We start from the raw sequence: 18,910 nt of genomic DNA, 5'->3' as shown, positions 1-18,910 counted from the left end.
TGGACAATGAGATTTCGGATTTTTTTTTCTTTGTACTTTTTTGTTTTTCAAAATGGCAGCATTGAGTCATGTTACTTGTATAGACAGAAATGGAACAAACAGACAATTTTCATCTCTTCCTCTAAAACAACCGACACTGGCAATCCTCAAATCCCCAAACGAAAAGGTCAGGAGCAACACTGAGATAGAAGACTCAACAGAAACATCTCCATCCTCAGCCTCACAGCAAAAGGAACCAGACACTGTTGCATACATGAAGAACAATATTCCCTAGTCCTTCCTTAATAAAACAGATCCACGTTGTCCACCAGCGGCTGTCCTTTCCTAACCCCAAAACAACTAACATCGGGGTTACAAATTGGATTACATGTTTGTTTGTTTTTCATTGATTTCAACAATATGCATCAAGAAAAAAAAAATCTCAGGAAAAAAACTGTCATTTCACTGTGAAAATATAAAGCCATCCAAACTTTTAAGTTTGTAAATATTCATACCATCATATCCACAACCAAATCTGAAGCTTTATTTTTTAAAGAAATTATTCAACATTTTTAGAACACCTTCACTTCCCTACAATACTTTAAAAATTTATCAGGGAAACTTACATTGTCCCTCCACTATGCCATAAGTAAACTTCATAAGATGGGACTAAACTTTCTCATAGATATACACAAAAGAACATGGTCTCCTTATATTCTGGTACTTAGTATCTGTGCCATCTTGGTCAAGTCATTTAGCCTTTCTGACTCTTCGTTTTGTTATCTACAAGTGGGGAGAATATAACTTTCCTTGTAGGAGATTTCAGTTTGGAGGACAATGGCAACCACATGGATCCAAAACTCTTCACACATCCTTCCCAAAAGACCACATAATCAAGAAGAGGGCAAGGATCTTCAAAAGACCCAAGCCGTTCAGCATTCTTAGGGACAGAGAATACCACAGACTTCAAATTACCTATAAGTAGAGAAATAAACACTAATTTCTAATAGAGCCCCTGCTGCTGCTACAAACCTGTGGGGTATAAGGAGCAGGGAAACTGTGAAAGGGAAACGGGGGCATGGAGAGGATTTGACAAAGCACAGACTAAATACTCCCTAAGGAAAGTGCTGTACTCTGTGCCCCCATTTCAAACACAGGCCCAAGAGCTTGCAGTTCTCAGGACCAGCTATAAGCAGGGAAAGGCCCAAAGATGAGTCTGGAGGCTTTGGAGAGGTGCTGCTTCTGGAAGAGAAAAAGCTACAGAAGAGGGGTGCTGTTGTGGCAGTGAAGGAAGAGGAAGAAATTGAAAATACTGCACAGTGAAAGAGAAGCAAGACACGCCAGGCCCTCACCATCCACCAGCACTGTCCTGGGCCACCAGACATGAGAGCTCCTAAACTAAGAAGAGTACCCATGACATGCCTAGGAATAGAAACACATCAGAACAAAACCAAACAGCTGCTGGAAACTCTCCCTGCCAAGAAACCATGAAGGAAAAAAGAAATTCTAACACAACACTCCAAACAGAATTAAATATCCTCACACAAGCATTTTGGAGAATTAAGAAAACACCACCTAGAATCAGAAATACAAAAATCAAGAACAGAAATGGTCAACACCACTAAAGGAAGAAGTGCAATGAGAGTTGATTGAATACAACAAACAAAACAAAACAGACAGACAAAACCATTTCTTCTTCAGAGCTGAGCAGTAAGTTATAAGATGCCCAAGAGAACATCAGTTCGAGGTGAAATTTAATAAGGAACACAGAAGAAAACAACAGAAGCAGGAAATGGTTAAAAAGCTTAAGGCATTTGGGAAATGGTGAGAAGCTGAATACACAATAACATGGTTGGGGGGAGGGGCAGGTTACAGGGAGATGAAGTTCCAAGCGAGGTTGGAACCAGATTCATTTATTCAACAACAATTTTGAGTCTACTGCATGCAAGGCACAGCTGCTAGTGACTGTGAAGGGAAGTGGCTCTGTCCCTGTAACGAAGGCAAGTGCGAGTCAGGGGCCTTTAATCAGGACAGTGATAGAATCAAACTAAATTGAGAGGAAGGTAACTCTAGAAGCAGAATGGAAGACTTTCTGGAGTGGAGTGAGACCAAAAGGAGGGCTAAGTATGAGGCCACAATAAATAATTCTGAGATAAATGCATCAAAGTTTCCTGATGACCTTATATGAAGAAGACACCAAGGTTTTTATTTTGGGAAACTGGAGAATGATTCCATTAATAGATGGAAAGGATTTCAGCTTTATTTTGGGCATGGTACAATATGATATAGCCAGACTGTAACCTCAAGAGAAAGGGGGAACTGAAGATTTGGGGAGTAGTCACCTTCTTGATGGTTCAGGTAGCTACTGGACATGGAGAGATGGCCCCTGATAACTCAGTTCTCACACCAGATCATAAAGCAACTCTGGAACTTCAATGCTGAAGGAGTCAGAGCGGAGGAAAGACACTAGAAGTCACAGAAGCAGAAAGAGGGCAGCCACAAGAGAAGGTGCCCAGAGCCACAGGAGGAGATGCTCAGGAAACGGTGGCTGGTCCATAGTCAGAGACTGCATGGAGACCACGTAGAGCGAGGAGTGGAAAACGGGAACTCAGATAGCCCTGGTGATCTTACTGATGCAGTTTCAGGTTGAGGAGTGAACGGCCTTCATAAAGGAGAAACAGCTAATACTCTCACGGTGAAACAAAAGAAAGAAGACAGAGAATGGTGACATGAAAGAGAAGTGGGATCGAGGAAAAATCTGGGAGTGAAGAGACAGGTGAGAGCTGGTGGTAAGGTCAAGACTGGAGAAACACTGAAGGAGGATGTAACTGATGGAGCGAGAGAGGAAAGGGCCAGGGACCAGATGGAGGCTACCAGGTCAGCTTTCAGGGTCTTTTCCAAAACTACGAGAGCAGGGAGTGCAGGGCCTGTGTGTAGAATACTCTTAGGCCACCATCCAGGGCACATAAACATCAGCCTTTCCCTTCCCCGAATTCCTATAGGATATACTATGGAATTTAGGGCTGGGGGCTTAGAGTCTAAGACATGGCTCTGCATGCCAGTTCTGCCACTTCCCAGCTGTACACCCTTGAACATGTCACAAGTCACCTGAAGTTCAGTTTCCCCAGCAGTGAATGAGCTATAACAATGCCAGCCCCGCTCCTCCCCAAGCTGCTCCAAAGGCTTGTTGTGAGGAGCAGATGACATGGTATATGTGGATGTACCCTGAAGTCAACACGGCATAAATTATTGGATTGGTGTCTAATTAGCCCACGTATACTTGTTTCCCACTACAGGTAGCATTTGTTCAATCTGTGGTGCATCCCACACCGGGTCTAACATAGTATTTTGTACTCAGATTGTTTAACACACACTGACTTGGAATAAGCACCAGCCTCCTCTTAATAAAGGGTGTGCAGCTGAATTCTTTCTATGTCCCACACCACTACACAGTGAAAACATCATACTTAAACCTGGGGTAGGTTTCCAGCAGGAATTTTTAGTAAGGCCCCTAGCAAACAACAGAATCCAACTATACACACGTTGTCACAGCATTTTCAAATGAGCAGAAGTGGAATTATGAAAAGGTTGCCAATCATTGCCGTAAGTCAATGATTTTTTTAAAAAAATTAAGAACAGTAAGAAATCATGTTCCAAGAGCCTTTGGCCACTGGGTCTAGAGAAGGCATCTAGTGAAAATCAACCAGCACATCCAGGCTGAGTGAGGAGGCAGGCATTCCTCATACAGCTCTGATATGGCAGAAACCCACTATCAATGAAAGACACACTTGAATTCTGTCGAATCATTGAGTAAGAAGTTGCTGCAGTATAATCCATCGTGTCATTTTACATTTGCATCCCTATTACCCCTGAAACGGAGCATATGCTGGAAAAGTACATTTTAATATGGCTGCTACAGCCCCACTTACCATTCAATCAAAATCTTTTTATTACGGAGATAATATAGCATCTGTAACTTAGCACATTGTTGGGGGAAAGTAACACATGTGGAGAAAATATTTTTCCCACTACCAAAGCAGGAAATTATTTTTGCTGCTCCATACAGTACAGCAGGGCTCGCTCATACATTTTAAACAACCTAGGTACGTTCTTTTTTCCATTTGAAGGAAGTCTCAGTAGTGATTTCAAATTAAATTGTTAACCAAGTGTCAGAAACCATGAAATAAGCATAAGCAGTAGTCTCACTCTGCATAGCAAATGCCAGGATATTCACAATCACATAAAACTACAAAAGCATATCTATCAAATGCCTTGCAATTGAGAAGGCTACCTACTATCTTTACCAAGGGGGAAAAAAATCAAGAATATGATATTATTCCCTTTTTATAAAAAGACATTCAATTATTCACTCATGCAAATATATACTGAATCCCTAACATGTGCCAGACACAGTGTTAGGAACTGGGGATATGGTGTTAAACCAAAAGACTTGTCCTTGCTCTCATGGACTTAAGGTCTAATGGGAGAGATGGATTAAAGTATTAAATAAATAGCTAAGCATATGATTACAAATATTAAATGTGAGAAGAAGAAGAACATGGTATTAGGAGAAAAAATAAGAGAGGAGGACCTAAGTTATAATAGTTCTAGGGGAGGAGAAGTCTTCTCAGAGGAAGTGACAGTGAAGCAAGGAGGAGGGGACACTCCAGACAGAGGGAACAGCATGTGCAAAGGCTCTGAGGCAAGAAGGGGCTGGGCGTGCCAGGAATTTAAAACAGACCAGCAGCGTTTGAGCAGTGTGTAAGGCAAAGGAGGGCATGAAATGAGGTGGTGGTAGGTGTGGGCAGGAGACAGATAATTTGGAGCCAATAGAGAATTTTTTTTTTCTTTAAGTACAATGGGAGATGGTGAAAGACTTTAAACAGAGCAGAAAAAAATAGACTTGTGTTCTTAAAACAATGAATGGGCTGGGCATGGTGGCTCATGCCTGTAATTCCAACACTTTAAGAGGCTGAGGTGGGCGGATCACAAGGTCAGGAGTTCGAGACCAGCCTGGCCAAAATAGTGAAACCCCATCTCTACTAAAAATACAAAAATCAGCTGGGTGTGGTGGCAGGCACCTGTAATCATAGCTACTTGGGAGGCTGAGGCAGGAGAATCGCTTGAACCTGGGAGGTGGAGATTGCAGTGAGCCGAGATTGAGCCATTGCACTCCAGCCTGGGCGACAGAGCAAGATTCCATCTCAAAACAAACAAACAAACAGACAAACAAACAAAAAACCCCAGAATGAATGAAGGAGAATGAGAAATGGGGAAGCCAGGGCAATAGAGTTGGGAGAAGGCGATGAGTTTGGAACATATTTTGGAGATGAATGGATAGGGCTAAGCCGTATCGGCCAGGGGGAGTGCAGTGAAGGAGCGAGGCACCAAAGGTGACCCTGGGGTTTCTGACTGAAGCAACTGATTGAATGGAGTGGTCCCTACAACAACAGGAACAGCAAGAAGCACAGCCTTAGTTGGCAAGTAGAGGATCAAAAGATTGGTTCTGAACAAAAAACTAAAAAGTTAAAGATGCCTTTGAGACTTCCTCAAGTACATGGTAGGATTCAGTGAAACAGAAATGAAGCACAGGTGCCATTTCACTCTTGCGAACTAAAACTGTTCTACCTTCTTTGAAGGAGTCATTCCCAGCTTCCCACTAACCTCTGGATATCTTCCACTCCCACATCAAGGAGCAGGCCTATGGGATGAGGACACAGGGCTTCTCTAAGAACTGTGCGGACAGTGCTCATTCTTAACTACAGCAAATTACATACCGAGAATGTACAGAAGTCTGCTGTCAACCAACTACACAGTTATTGATTTTATACATTTTTATATACTACAAGTTGTTTATATTTTATAAATGATATATTTATAAAAATGTGCTAACATATGAAATATATAATTTTAATATATTAAATATATGCTATAAATAAACTTTACATAAGAAAAAATACAGGTGCATTTTCTAAGGTTTTATGTGTGTGTGTATATATATATATTGTGTCGATTGCTTCATAGCTGCATTGTGAAAACAATTTTAAATTTACAGCTTTTTAATTTTTTAGACAGACCTTAGATGATTAAGTGAGGTCATCTACCATTTCTTTGACAAAAACTTAACGCATCGATATCCTACCCACATTTTGGCCAACTGGTAGTTTTTTGAAAAGCACTACAAGCTGGTATAAAATCACTGCATCAACCATTGATTCAGCTGCAGGTTCTAAGGGGCTCCTAATTCAAATCTAATTCCAGGGTTGACTTTGGTGTTTTTTAAAACTAAAGTATCACAACTCAAATTTTTTTGTTCAATGCAAACTTCCACCAATTTAAATAAGAGCAAAAACTGCAGAAGCAGGCCCGCCACGCTTGACTCTTGGCAGGGCAACATTTAACACCAGTGTGACTGCCAAATACAAAGATGACGTCATCCACATCTGCTGATTCACTGGGAAAGGAGGAAAGAGGAGGAGGAAACAGCGAAGCCAAGGGAGATGTGGGAATTGGGATTACATTTTGCTGGAAAGTAGGCTGGTGAGCTAGACAACTACACAGAAAGGTTCCTGGGAACCAGTGAAGAAAGAAAAGGCAGGTACTTTTGAGATGTCAGAGGAGTCAAATAATATTGGTTAAGGGGAAAAAAAAATAAAAGGCAGACTTCAGCTGTGAGTGATTAAGACCACCAAGTGTTTCCTTTTCTTTTATCTGAGTACATATTTTCCACGTCAAATCCACTTAAAAATAGTTCTCAATCACACTTTCACAACATATATAGTCATGAACATGTTAATGACAAGGATATGTTCTGAGAAATGTGTCTTTAGGTGATTTCATCACGGAGCGCACTCACACAAGCCTAGACGGTGTAGCCTACTACACTCCCAGGCTGTATGGTATCGCCTATTGCTCCCAGGCTACAAATCTGCACAGCATGTTATTGTACTGAATACTGTAGGCAATTGTAACTCATGGTATTTGTGTATGTAAACACACAAAAATAGCAAAACATAAAAATACTATATGATAATCATGGAACCACTGTCATATATGCAGTCCATCATTGACTGAAATGTCATTGTGTGGCCCATAAAATCATCTTAAAGTCACTGTTGTCCAAGGCAATTATTTTAACTTGGCACAATTTTAAGATGTCTTTTAAAAAGCCTCAGGGCGGGCACAGTGGCTCACGCCTATAATCCTAGCATGTTGGGAGGCCGAGGTGGGTGAATCACTTGAGGTCAGGAGTTCAAGACCAGCCTGGCCAACATGGACAAACCCCGTCTCTACTAAAAGTAAAAAAATTAGCCAGGCATGGTGGTGCGAGCCTGTAATCCCAGCTACTTGGGAGGCTAAAGCAGGAGATTCACTTGAACCCAGGATGCAGAGGTTGCGATGAGCCAAGATCGCACCACTGCACTCCAGGCTGGGTGACAGAGTGAGACTATGTCTCAAAAAAAAAAAAAGCCTTGGCCAGGCGCAGTGGCTCACACCTCACTTTGGGAGGCCAAGGCGGGAGGACCACGAGGTCAGGAGTTCAAGACCATCCTGGCCAACATGATGAAACCCCGTCTCTACTAAAAATACAAAAATTAGCTGGGTGTGGTGGCATGCACTTGTAGTCCCAGCTACTTGGGAGTCTGAGGCAGGAGAATCGCTTGAACCCAGGAGTTCAGAGTAAAAAAATATATATCTGTGCTATATGAGCTTAAACTGCCTTAACTATAAATTTCTACCGTGAATATGAATACATGCAGAATGGCATTAGTACACTTAAGATATCAAATTTAAATGAACTAAATATTTAATAAGAAGCTGCGCCCATTTTCATAGAAATCCCTAAAGTAAAGAAAAAAAGAAAAAAAAGATTATAGTCCATTGTGATCACATTATTTATTCAATAATTATTTCCCCCCATATACAAGGGACCATGTGCCACATAATGGATAAGATGGATTACTGAGCCAAAATTAGGATACTATCTGAGAACTACGAATAGGACCCTGGGGACAATTAGTAGTGATAGTGGTATAGAAATAATAATAGCAATTATTAATTATTAACATTAACTTTTATTAAGTGATTATGTGAATGGTTCTCAGCTAAACACTTCTTTTTTTTTTGAGAAGGAGTCTTGTTCTGTCACCCAAGCTGCAGTGCAGTGGGTGCAGTCTCAGCTCACTGCTACCTCTGCCTCCCAGGCTCAAGCAATTCTCTTGCCTCAGCCTTCCGAGTAGCTGGGATCACAGGCTCCCGCCACCACACCTGGCTAATTCTAAATACTTCTAGTTATTAGTTAGTTAGTTAGTTTTGAGACACCCAGCATGCAGTGCAGTGGCACAATCTCAGCTCACTGCAACCTCCGTCTCCTTGGGTTCAAGTGGTCCTCCTGCCTCAGCCTTCCTACTAGCTAGAACTACGGGTGGGCACCACCGTGACCGGCTAATTTTCACATTTTTAGTAGAGATGGGGGTCTCGCCATGTCAGCCAAGCTGGTCTCTAACTCCTGACCTTAAGTGATCCACCCGCTTCAGCCTCCCAAAGTGCTGAGATTACAGGTGTAAGCCACTGCACCCAGCCATATTTTTCTAATTGTGGCAAGATACACATAAAATGTAGGGTATTAAGTACATTTATACTGTTATACAACCATCACCATCATCCATCTCCAGAACCTTTTCATCTTCCCAAACTAAAACTATGTACCCATTAAAAATTAACTCCCCATTCTCACCTCTCCTCAATTTCTGGCAATCACCATTATACCTGAGTATTATGACTTCAAAAGTATAGGCAATAATAGACTTCTTCTATTTGAATCCACTTGTCTGTAGGGTAACTTTTTCAACGAAGACATTGAAATGAAAAATCAAAATAAAATGTACTTAAATTTGTGTGTAACAAAGTATTGAAATTTGATTTTTTTTAAAATGAAGTTCATTAAATTAACAATATCTTAGAACAGGGGTCTCACTGTTATTTTATTTTTTTGAGACAGGGTCTCACTGTCGCCCAGGCTAGAGTGCAGAGGCACAATCTTGGCTCACTACAACTTCTGCCTCAGCCTCCCAAGCAGCTGGGACTGTAGGCATGCACCTGGCTAATCTTTAAATTTTGTGTAGAAATGAGGTCTCACTATATTGCTCAGGCTGGTCTTGAACTCCTGGGCTCAAGTAAGTGTTAGGATTAAAGGTGTGAGCCACTGTGCCTGGCCATCACTGTTGAAATTTTAAATATTATTTTCATCTTCCTTCATCTTTGTAAAATTTCTATTTCATATAACATAATTCTATTGCACACGTATCAAATTTATTAACAAACATATTTTGGGTGTAACATGCTCAAAACCTTTTTACTGATACAACCAAAAAATGTTTGGAGAACTGGTGATACAAAGGACTGTGATACCATTAATGGGAATCAATGAAAGAAGGGAAGATGAGAACTTTGATTTTGAAAATGTTGAAATATATTTTTTAATGTGTCATGTAGAAGATCAAAAGGCAAAAGGACACATAAGCCTGGAGTCCATCCAAGAGACAAATCTATATTTGGAAATCATCCACATGGAGGTGACCATAACAGGCGGGAGAGGGGATAAGAAAATGTGGAAAAAGCACACAGCAGAGGCCCACAGGGGGTAGGGGGGAGTGCCTACATTTAGAAAGTATGTACAGCAGAACCCCTTATTTTGGGGAGATACATTCTAAGACCCCCAGTGAGTACCTGAAACCATGGAAGGTACCAAGCCTGATCACCATCAATAAGAACATTGTTCATTGTCTTCCATTCACAACCTTAATGCCTTTTCCGTCTTAACAAAGCATCTATCAAGTATTATGGCCATAACTTCTGCAGTCTGAATATGACAGCAAAACCAGCAGGAATTTTTTTTCCCTTCTTCCCAATTTCACAGATAGAAGATTCGTTCTTACCACAGCTCTCAGCAACCTCAGCTTAGACTTTATTCTTTTTTCTTATTAAGTCAAGAACTCTCATTTTTTCACTTAAAAAAGCACTTAATAGTTTCTCTTTGGCATATCTGAATTGTCGGGATCACTAGTCTTGCACTTTGGGGCCACTATGAAGTAAAATAGGGTGACTTGAACACAAGCACTGCGACACCATGACCATCTGATCACTGAGATGGCTACTGAGTGATTAATGCGTTGATAGTATATATGCTGGAAAAATAGATGATTCACATCCCGGGTGGGACAGAGCGGGGCAGCATGAGATTTCATTATGCTACTCAGAATGGAGAGTAATTTAAGATGTATGATGTGTTTATTTCTGGAATTTTCAATATAATATGTTCAGACCTTGATTGACCATGGGTAACTGAAACTGCAGATAAGGAGGGACCACTGGAGGAGGCAGTCAGGGAGATAGGAGCTGACCCCAGAAGAATACATGAGATGGATACCATGACATGCGGACAGTGTTAAAAGTTGCAGACAATCAAGGAACTGAGAAAAGGTCATTCCCTGGATTTGGCTGCCAGGTTACTGCAGACCTCTCAGAGCATTTTCCAGTAATGAGTATTGTCAGAAACCTAACTCAGGATTGACTGGATGGTGATTCAGTGGAGATAAGAAGTGAGTGGTCCACAGGGAAGCGTGTAGTGATGGGAATGAGAGGAGGGTAGTAATGGTTAGAACGGCTTGATTGCAAGAATCATTTCTAAACCAGTGGTCCTCACAGAGGGGTAACTTTGTGCCTCCAGGGACATTTGGCAATGCCTGGAGACATTTCTGGTTGTCACAACTCCAGGGTGTTACTGGTATCTGGTGGGTAGAGGCCACGGTTGCTGCTGAACATCCTGCAACAGACAGGACAGTGCCCTACAACAAAGAATCATCCAGCCCAAAATGTCAACAAAGCTGAGGGTGAGAAAGATCTGAGCATTTTCGGATGGTGAGAAGCTACTAAATTTAAGTTACAATAAAGCAAGAATATAAGTGATAAATCAGCATCTCACAAGAGTGGGAAGGTATATGATTAAGGAAAGAAACAGATGGGTGGGCAACAGAGGAGACCTTTTCAATGGGTGATCAATAGAGGAGACCTTTTCAAATTGTTTGAAGCAGGAGGAATGAAAGCATAGGCAGTAAGAATGCAGAGAATTGGAGACCAAAAAAAAAAAAAAAAAACAGAAATTGAGGAAATATGTATCTGATAGCCTTGATCTTATTAGAAAAGTAAGCAGCAAGAATTCTGCAGAGATATGGGGACAGAAGTAGGGTCTTGGAGAGGAAAACACTTGGAACAACCCCCATGGAGGTAGAATCAACTAGAAGGACATGAAAGGATTATTAAGTAATCCTTACTTAAGTACTGTACACTGTGAGGGCCCAGGAGCAGGGAGAATAAAAATATCAACTCAGTGTCCTGAATATCTTATGCAAAAAGTTATTTATCCCCAGAGTAAAAGGTAAAAGAATGACATTAGGGTTTTCTCAAGGTCAGTATTGGCCACATGGCTCAGAGACGACTTGAGGTCCAAGCTAAGGCCATGAAACCCAAACCAGAAGAACAGAGAAGACAGGAAGGAGGCTAGGGGCTGAAGTCAGGGCAATGCCAGGTTAAGTAAAAGGAAGAATGAAAAAGAGAAAGAGTGATAGGGAGCTATGGTCAAATATGGTAATTCTGGGGTCTCAAATCCTGGAGGATAAACTGTTTCAAATTATGATGAATGAAGGTTAAGACAATGTAACACTTGTAAATGACTGTAGACAAATTCTGGCATTCAAGAGGGGGTAGGGAGAATTCAAGCATCCTGGACTGCATCATACTTAATATATTCCTACCAGCCTCAGTCTTTGGAGACCACTTACTTGAGAATATGTCTCTGTTTACATAAGCCAATCACACTGTCACTGGATCCCCTGGTATCTCCCACAGCACATGCTGGTGATATGGCCATCTGAAGTTAGTAGAGACTGGCTGGGTGACCAAGTTCCCTGTCAGCAGGGATAGCAGGCCCACACAGAAACCAACCCTGTCTGACATCAGACTCTCCCAGAAGGGCTGCAAGCGCAGAAAGATGATATCATGATAGAGTAGCATATTATAATTACAGGATGAACATTGGGAGCCAAAGCTATCACTGTTCTTTGACCACTCTACTATGGTAAAAAGTGAAATCCAAATTTTACAACCAAGGCAAAATTAGCTTTCTTTTCTTGGCTACTGAACTGGAATTAATTGAACTAAGACAAAAACATCATTAAGCACCACTCACTAAACTTATAATTTTTTTTTCAGGATTAACATATAGGAGTATTTCATCATCATTTTAGCTGCTACCTTTAGCATAAGCATATTCTATCATCTTAAAGGGATAATTTAATTTTTAAGAGACTGTAGCAACTAGAAACAAGCATTAAACAGAAGCAATGATTGCAGAGAACATATAAAATGAGAATACAACTTGTAAAACAAAAAGTCTAACTTGTTAAAACAAGTGATATAAAATTGAGATATTTAAAAATTGAACTCATATAACAAGCCTGCACATGTGCCTCCTGAATCTAACGTAAAAATAAAACAAAAATTGACATTTTCATAAATGTTCTGATTACATTCCAACATCAAATAAAATATTCAGCTATGAAAAGGTCATTTTTCATTAAAGACACCCAAGGAATAATTCTTTATGCTAATGAAAAATACTGAAAAATCTTAAAAAGAGGAACCAAACCATCTAAAAATTAGATTGTAAAGCCATAGGCATATTGATACTTATCAAGCACTGTACATCTTTTTCCAAATAGAAATTGTATAAAATGCCGGGAGCAGTGGCTCACGCCTGTAATCCCAGCACTTTGGGAGGACGAGGCAGGCGGATCACAAGGTCAGGAGATTGAGACCATCCTGGCTAACATGGTGAAACCCCATCTCTACTAAAAATACAAAAAGTTAGCCGGGTGTGGTGGCACGTGCCTGTAGTCCCAGCTACTTGGGAGGCTGAGGCAGCAGAATCGCTTGAACTCAGGAGGCAGAGGTTGCGGTGAGCCAAGATCGCACCACTGCACTCCAGCTTGGGTGACACAGCAAGACTCTGTCTCAAAAGAAAAAAAAAAAAAAGAAATTGTATAAAATTATCTGTTTTAATGAAAGGAAGAAGAGATACAAATAAGACCACAAAAAATAATTAACCCCAAGATTATATATATATGTAACTCAATCCCTCTGCCAAAATATTCTATAATTAAGTAATTAATGCATCAGGACCAATGTCTTGCCTCTTTGACACTTTATAAACATTAATTGGGAAGGTTCTTATTCTATATATTCTACTACATACTGTTCAAAGGGGTCCAGAAAAGTAATACCTAACAAACAACCCATTTATTAAATATGTTCTTTGTATAACAGAAGAGTATCCGGCAAAGTAGCTATTCTGGAGCTCATCACAGAGGTTAAGAAGATAAATTTAGAAGTTATCCAAACATATTTTATAAGGCGGTAAGAGTGTGTGGGATGACTCATGGACAAGGCAGAACAAGAAGAAAAAGGACCCAAGGCCAATCTCTCTGAGTCAGTGGTTCCCAGTTTTAGGGAGCTTCTTAAATGACTACCAGACCCCATTCCTTGAATCTGATTCAGAGTGTTTGGTGTGGGCCCCAAGCCAATGGGTTTTGTAATAGGTACTACAAATGATCCAAAAGCAGGTAAGGTACTGTCTGGAACAGCCTTTGAAAAATATCACCCTAGATCATAAAAGGAAAAACTGATAAATTGGACCTTACTGAAATTAAAAACCTTTGCTCTACAAAAGATCCCATGAAGAGGATGAAAAGACCAGTTACAGATAGGGAGAAAATATTTACATATTTGAATAGGCTCTGTGGATTGTACTAATGTCTCTGTCAGGGTTTTGATACTCTACTATAGTTTTGTAAGGTTACCTTGGGGGAAACAGTGAAATGTACACTCCCTGTACATTTTTGGGCAACTTCCTGTGAATCTATAATTATCTTAAAATAAAAAGTATTTTTAAAAATTGACTCTCTCTCTCTCTCTCTCTCTCACTGGTAACAAGCCGGTAGGTTATACTGCAGCCTGAAATGCATTTTATTCTAAAGTGTTTAAGTTCAGCAAAGGTTAGCAACTCACAACCTGTGAAATATTTAACAGTGACAACCTGAATTGGAAGACATTCTCTCAAACTCCATATTCATTCAGATTCAACTGCAAAAGTTGGTGCTGTTGTCATTATTATTACTATTTCACTTTCTAAAGTATTATTATGACAGGTACCATAGAAATTGAGTGAATGATATGACTTCAGACATATATAGTAATTAGCATTAAGAACTGTTATGAAAATATTTCCATTTTCTTCGTATTAATGTAACACTGAGTGAACATTCAGTCTTTAAGACTATATGATTAGTATTATTAAATAGCTGAATAAATTAAATTATTCAACTCTTGAGAAAAAAAATGCCACTAGAGAACTATTACTGTCTCAATATATAAAGTGTGAGGCAAGAGTATTTTCAGTGTCTCTAGAATTGTGTCTACTGTGAATATTAGTAATGATAATTACTAGTGCTTATAGAACAATTATCATGTGCCAGATACTGTGCTAAGCTCATCATTCTAAGTATATCAGCTTAACATGCACAACAATGCATGAAGTGGGTATTGTCACTAAAGAGTCGAAAAATAGGGAGATTAAATAGCTTGTCCATGGCCAGATCCCTTCTGATGCCAAAGTTCAGCCTCCAGGTACTGAACATCCGACTGAATCCTCCCTCCCTGCGCACGTGTCATCACCACCTTAACATTCCCAGAGACTGAGGGATCCCCAGGATGATGCTCTGAGTCATGTGAGTGAAATCAAGGACGCTGACGTTTGATGAGGTTTTTAATCTGACACTAAACATTTCAATGACGAAAGTAATAATATCCTCAGTAATTCTGGATGAATTAGCATTGAAAGCAGAACTGCGAGAAATGAAGGCATCCTACTCTCAGCCCGTTGAGAAGCCTCAACAAATACAGAGGATGCAGCCATGATAAAATAAGGCCAAGTGAAACCCATGAAAATGGCCACAGTTTTCAGAGAGTAAGGCCGGTTCGCAGGAATTAGATATTCAGCATTGGAAGCTGGTTGCCATCCGATCTCTAACTTCACTTTTACTGTGCATGTCATTTCTCAAGCAAATTCAAGGATTCTTTTTTAAAGGGAAAGAATCAGATTCCTATCCAAGCCTGAAAAATCTCCACTTCCCATTTCTGCCCTCAGAACATTGAACAGGTTTCTTGAATCAGCTGTTTTGAAGGTACTTGAAGAATTGTAACAAGTAGAAAATAAGAATATGAAGTTCCCAATATTATGAAAATATTACCATCTAGGCAGTACACCATGGGGTATTTCTATTCAGGCCATCAAGAATTAGCTTTGTATAATTATTTGATATTCAGTATCGGTTGCAATTACAAATTATCTGAGAGTTTTTAAACAGTCAGGTGTTCTGAGTTATTCTGAAGTGTTTCTCAGAGACAGGAGTTAAGAGTATACATGAGAACATCTCAGGCCCAGGAACAGGCCCTACCCCCACTACACAGAACAGAAAGGTACTGCAGAGGGGTATTTCTGGGGCACTGCTTTTGAAAGACCAGTTGGGAGCTGCGACCAGAAAAAAGTTGAGTAGAAAACTCAATGTCCTGGTAATAAGATCTCATGATCTCAAGACAGTAAAAACAATAAGCAAAATATAATATGTTATTTAAATGCTGAGAGTAATGAGCTAGGTAACTGTTTCCTCCTCAACAAAGGAATAATAATAGCAGCTAATGATTATTTTGTGAAGTGGGACAGTGTCCTACTCATCTTTTGATTTAGCCATCATGACCACTTTATAGTACAGGTTCTATTATCCCATTTTACATATGAAGAAACTGAGGCTGGGATAGGTTCAGTAACTTATCCAAGATCATGCAGCTGGTTGAACCACAGCTGGGATTCAAATCCAAGCACTTTGGAGTCCAGAGCCTTCCCCTCTCTTTAACCTTGGTGCCCTACGTCTCTGAGGTTAGCAACTTCCAAACCTGTTTATTTCCTTGAAGTCAAGGTACTCATTAGAAACAATTTGAGAGTCGGAGGATGAGGGTCAAAAAAGAAAAAAAGCAATAAATTATTGATATATTAAAGTTAAAATATATCTTTCTGTAATATCATGTTACAAAAATATATCTTTGTTACCTTAGACCAGATTCTAGAATAAGCAGCAAAATATAGCAAATGTTTAAGAAAAATGTATAGGAAAAGCTTCAAACAGAGGAATGCTATAATATTTTGGCTAAGTGAGAAAAGATATTATTGTTTTACCCAGTTTACGGATCTGAGCAGCAAAACACCTGTGTCTAGTTTCTGTGGCATAGGAATACAGTTTAAGAACCCGTAAGATGATTGTCAAAGACATGGAAATTTCAACAAGAATTAACCATGTTTGTTTAAGTTTATAAATTTGCTTATTAGATTTGCAGAGATTAAAAAGGATGCTGAACCAGGAGTTCAAGATCAGCCTGAGTAACATAGCCAGACCCCATCTCTACAAAAAAGTTTTTTTTAATTAGAGGGACACAGTGATGCACTCCTATAGTCTCAGTTACTTGGGAGGATAAGGCAGGAGGATCACTTGAGGCCAGGTGTTCAAGGCTGCAGTGAGGCGTAATCATGCACTTAACTCCAGCCTGGGTGACAGAGCAAGACCCTGTCTCAAAAAAAAAAAAAAAAAAGGATAACCCTGGAGGTGGTCAGGATGCAGGAAACAGCTGCTCATATTAATATAGAAGTTAAGAAAAAATTACTTAGGCAGATAGTGAGGGTACAAGAGTCCTTGGTAAGGTTTTCCTTCAATGAAAAGCAGCCCCAAAACAAGTTTCCTTTCTAACAAAGAGCAGCCTGTAAAATCGAGCTGCAGATATAGACAAGCAAGCTGGAAGCTTGCACGGGTGAATGCCAGCAGTTGTGCCCATAGTAATACACTACCTGGGACTAGGCATGTTCAAAATGGTGGCTCTATCTTCTCTTTTTGCCAGCCATATGTACAGTAAGAAGCAGACAAGATGGCCTGGCCAAGTGGAAAGCCCATTTGCATAATAAGATTAGGGTGGGGTGACCAGCTTTCCCTATGTGCTTTGTAAACATTACACCTGGTCAATCCAACCTGTGGGCCCTGTGTAAATCAGACACCTCTGCTCAAGCCTGCCTATGAAAGCTGCTGAGGTCCACCACAGGCCAGCCTTTTTCCCATTTTCAGACACCCTTCTCTCACAAGAGGGAGAGCTGCTCTCCTCTCTCCTTTCTTCTGCCTGGTAAACTTTCCACTCCTTAACCCACTCCGCGTGTGTCCCTGTCGCTAATCTTCTCAGTGTGAGACGACAAACCCCAGGTATTTACCCCAAACAACGATGCCATTTCAATATGCTGTTGTGGGTAGAAATGTATATACATGTTCAGTAGTGTTAATTATAAATCAGAAAGTGAAAGCTATTGAAATATCCCATGACAGAAATTTGTTAACAATCAGACATGTATTTATTGATATGGAAGGTATTTGTGCTGTAAGGTATAGGGAAAAGGCAGACTGCAAAACCACACAAAAGCATAATCCCATTTCTTTTTTATATTTATTATCTAGGTAGGTAGACAGATCAAAATGTTAATGGTTACTTTTTTGTAGAGTAGGTTTAGGATAATCATACTTATCCTTTGAACAGTTACACCTAGGGCTAAATTCTGCCTCCCACACAATGAACCACACACAGCCTTCTCTGCGTTAAAGGAAGTTGGTCAGAGGCTGATCTTGGTGACTCAAGTTCTCTCTGGCACCTTTCACGTTAGACATATTTCATAGCACCTTTGAGGCTTCCTCAGGTATTATATGCCTCCATATTTCATGTCTTCCCCTTTTCCGAGCAATCCAGTATGCCAGTGAAGATCAGAGATTATGAAATAATAAAATCAAGGTGAAGCTCTAGGTTGCAAAACAAATCAAACTGTGCCCACCTATTGCAGTGAAACTGCAAACTGCCTTTAGTATCCATTCTCTGCTTTTTCCTCTGAGGAACAGAACAACTTCCTCCACCACCTCACCTCCACAAGTTTTCACTCAGCACATGATCAACCAACTAATCTACAGTTTCCAGCCTCAGAAACAGGGTAGGGCCGTTTAGCTCTACTCAGTGGGATCTGAGCAAAAGGATGTTTGCAATGTTGTGTCATAGTCTTTAAAAAAGGAAAACTGCTTGTCCAATCTGTCGCCTCTCCCCAGCACCCAGCCTTCCTAAGGGTAGTAGAATGCAGAAGTCCTCCTAGCCGGGGCCAGCTTCTACCCTGAAGATGAGAACAACACTATGAGTGACGGTTGAGCAAAAAGGCAGAGAGACAGAGTGCTGGTCCATTTCTAGATAGACCAAGTGGTTCCCAAACTTTAATGTACATCAGAATCACCTGGAGGACTTGTTTTAAACCAGATGACTGGGCCCACACCCAGAGTGTCTGAGTTGCTATTTGCATTTCTTTGTTTCTTTTTCTTTTTTTTTTTTTTTTTTTTTTTGAGAAAAGGTCTCTTTCTGTAGCCTAGGCTGGAGTGCAGTAGTGCCATCATGAGGCTTATTGCAGCCTGGACCTCCTGGGCTTAAACAATACTCCCACTGTAGCCTCCTGCGTAGCTGACAGTACAGGTGCACACCACCACACCTAGCTAATTTTTATGTGTTCGGTAGAGATGGGTTTTCGCCATGTTGCCAGGGCCAGTCACAAACTCCTGAGCTCAAAGGATCCACTCGCCTTGGCCTCCCAAAGTGCTGGGATTACAGGAGTGAACCACCTCACCCGACGACTCACAATTTGTATTTCTAACAAGTTTCTAAGTGATGCTAATGCTGCTGGTCTGGGGGTAGGGAT

General features: G+C 40.5%; 1 protein-coding gene across 1 annotated transcript in view; it reads right to left on the bottom strand.

Annotated features, from left to right (window-relative positions):
• The window catches only part of OSBPL6 (oxysterol binding protein-like 6), a 175,444-nt gene extending 157,495 nt beyond the window's left edge, over positions 1–17,949 (bottom strand). Inside the window, exon 1 of the mRNA XM_011944043.1 lies at positions 17,862–17,949. The gene's annotated coding sequence lies outside the window, so the exon portion shown is untranslated. The remainder of the gene's footprint in view (positions 1–17,861) is intronic.
• Between the last annotated feature and the right edge of the window lie 961 nt (positions 17,950–18,910).

The sequence above is a fragment of the Colobus angolensis genome, unplaced genomic scaffold, assembly GCF_000951035.1.
Source record: "Colobus angolensis palliatus isolate OR3802 unplaced genomic scaffold, Cang.pa_1.0 Scaffold224, whole genome shotgun sequence".
Taxonomy (NCBI): domain Eukaryota; kingdom Metazoa; phylum Chordata; class Mammalia; order Primates; family Cercopithecidae; genus Colobus; species Colobus angolensis.
Note: the sequence above shows the minus strand (reverse complement) of the source record. Positions and strands in the feature narration are given on the sequence as shown.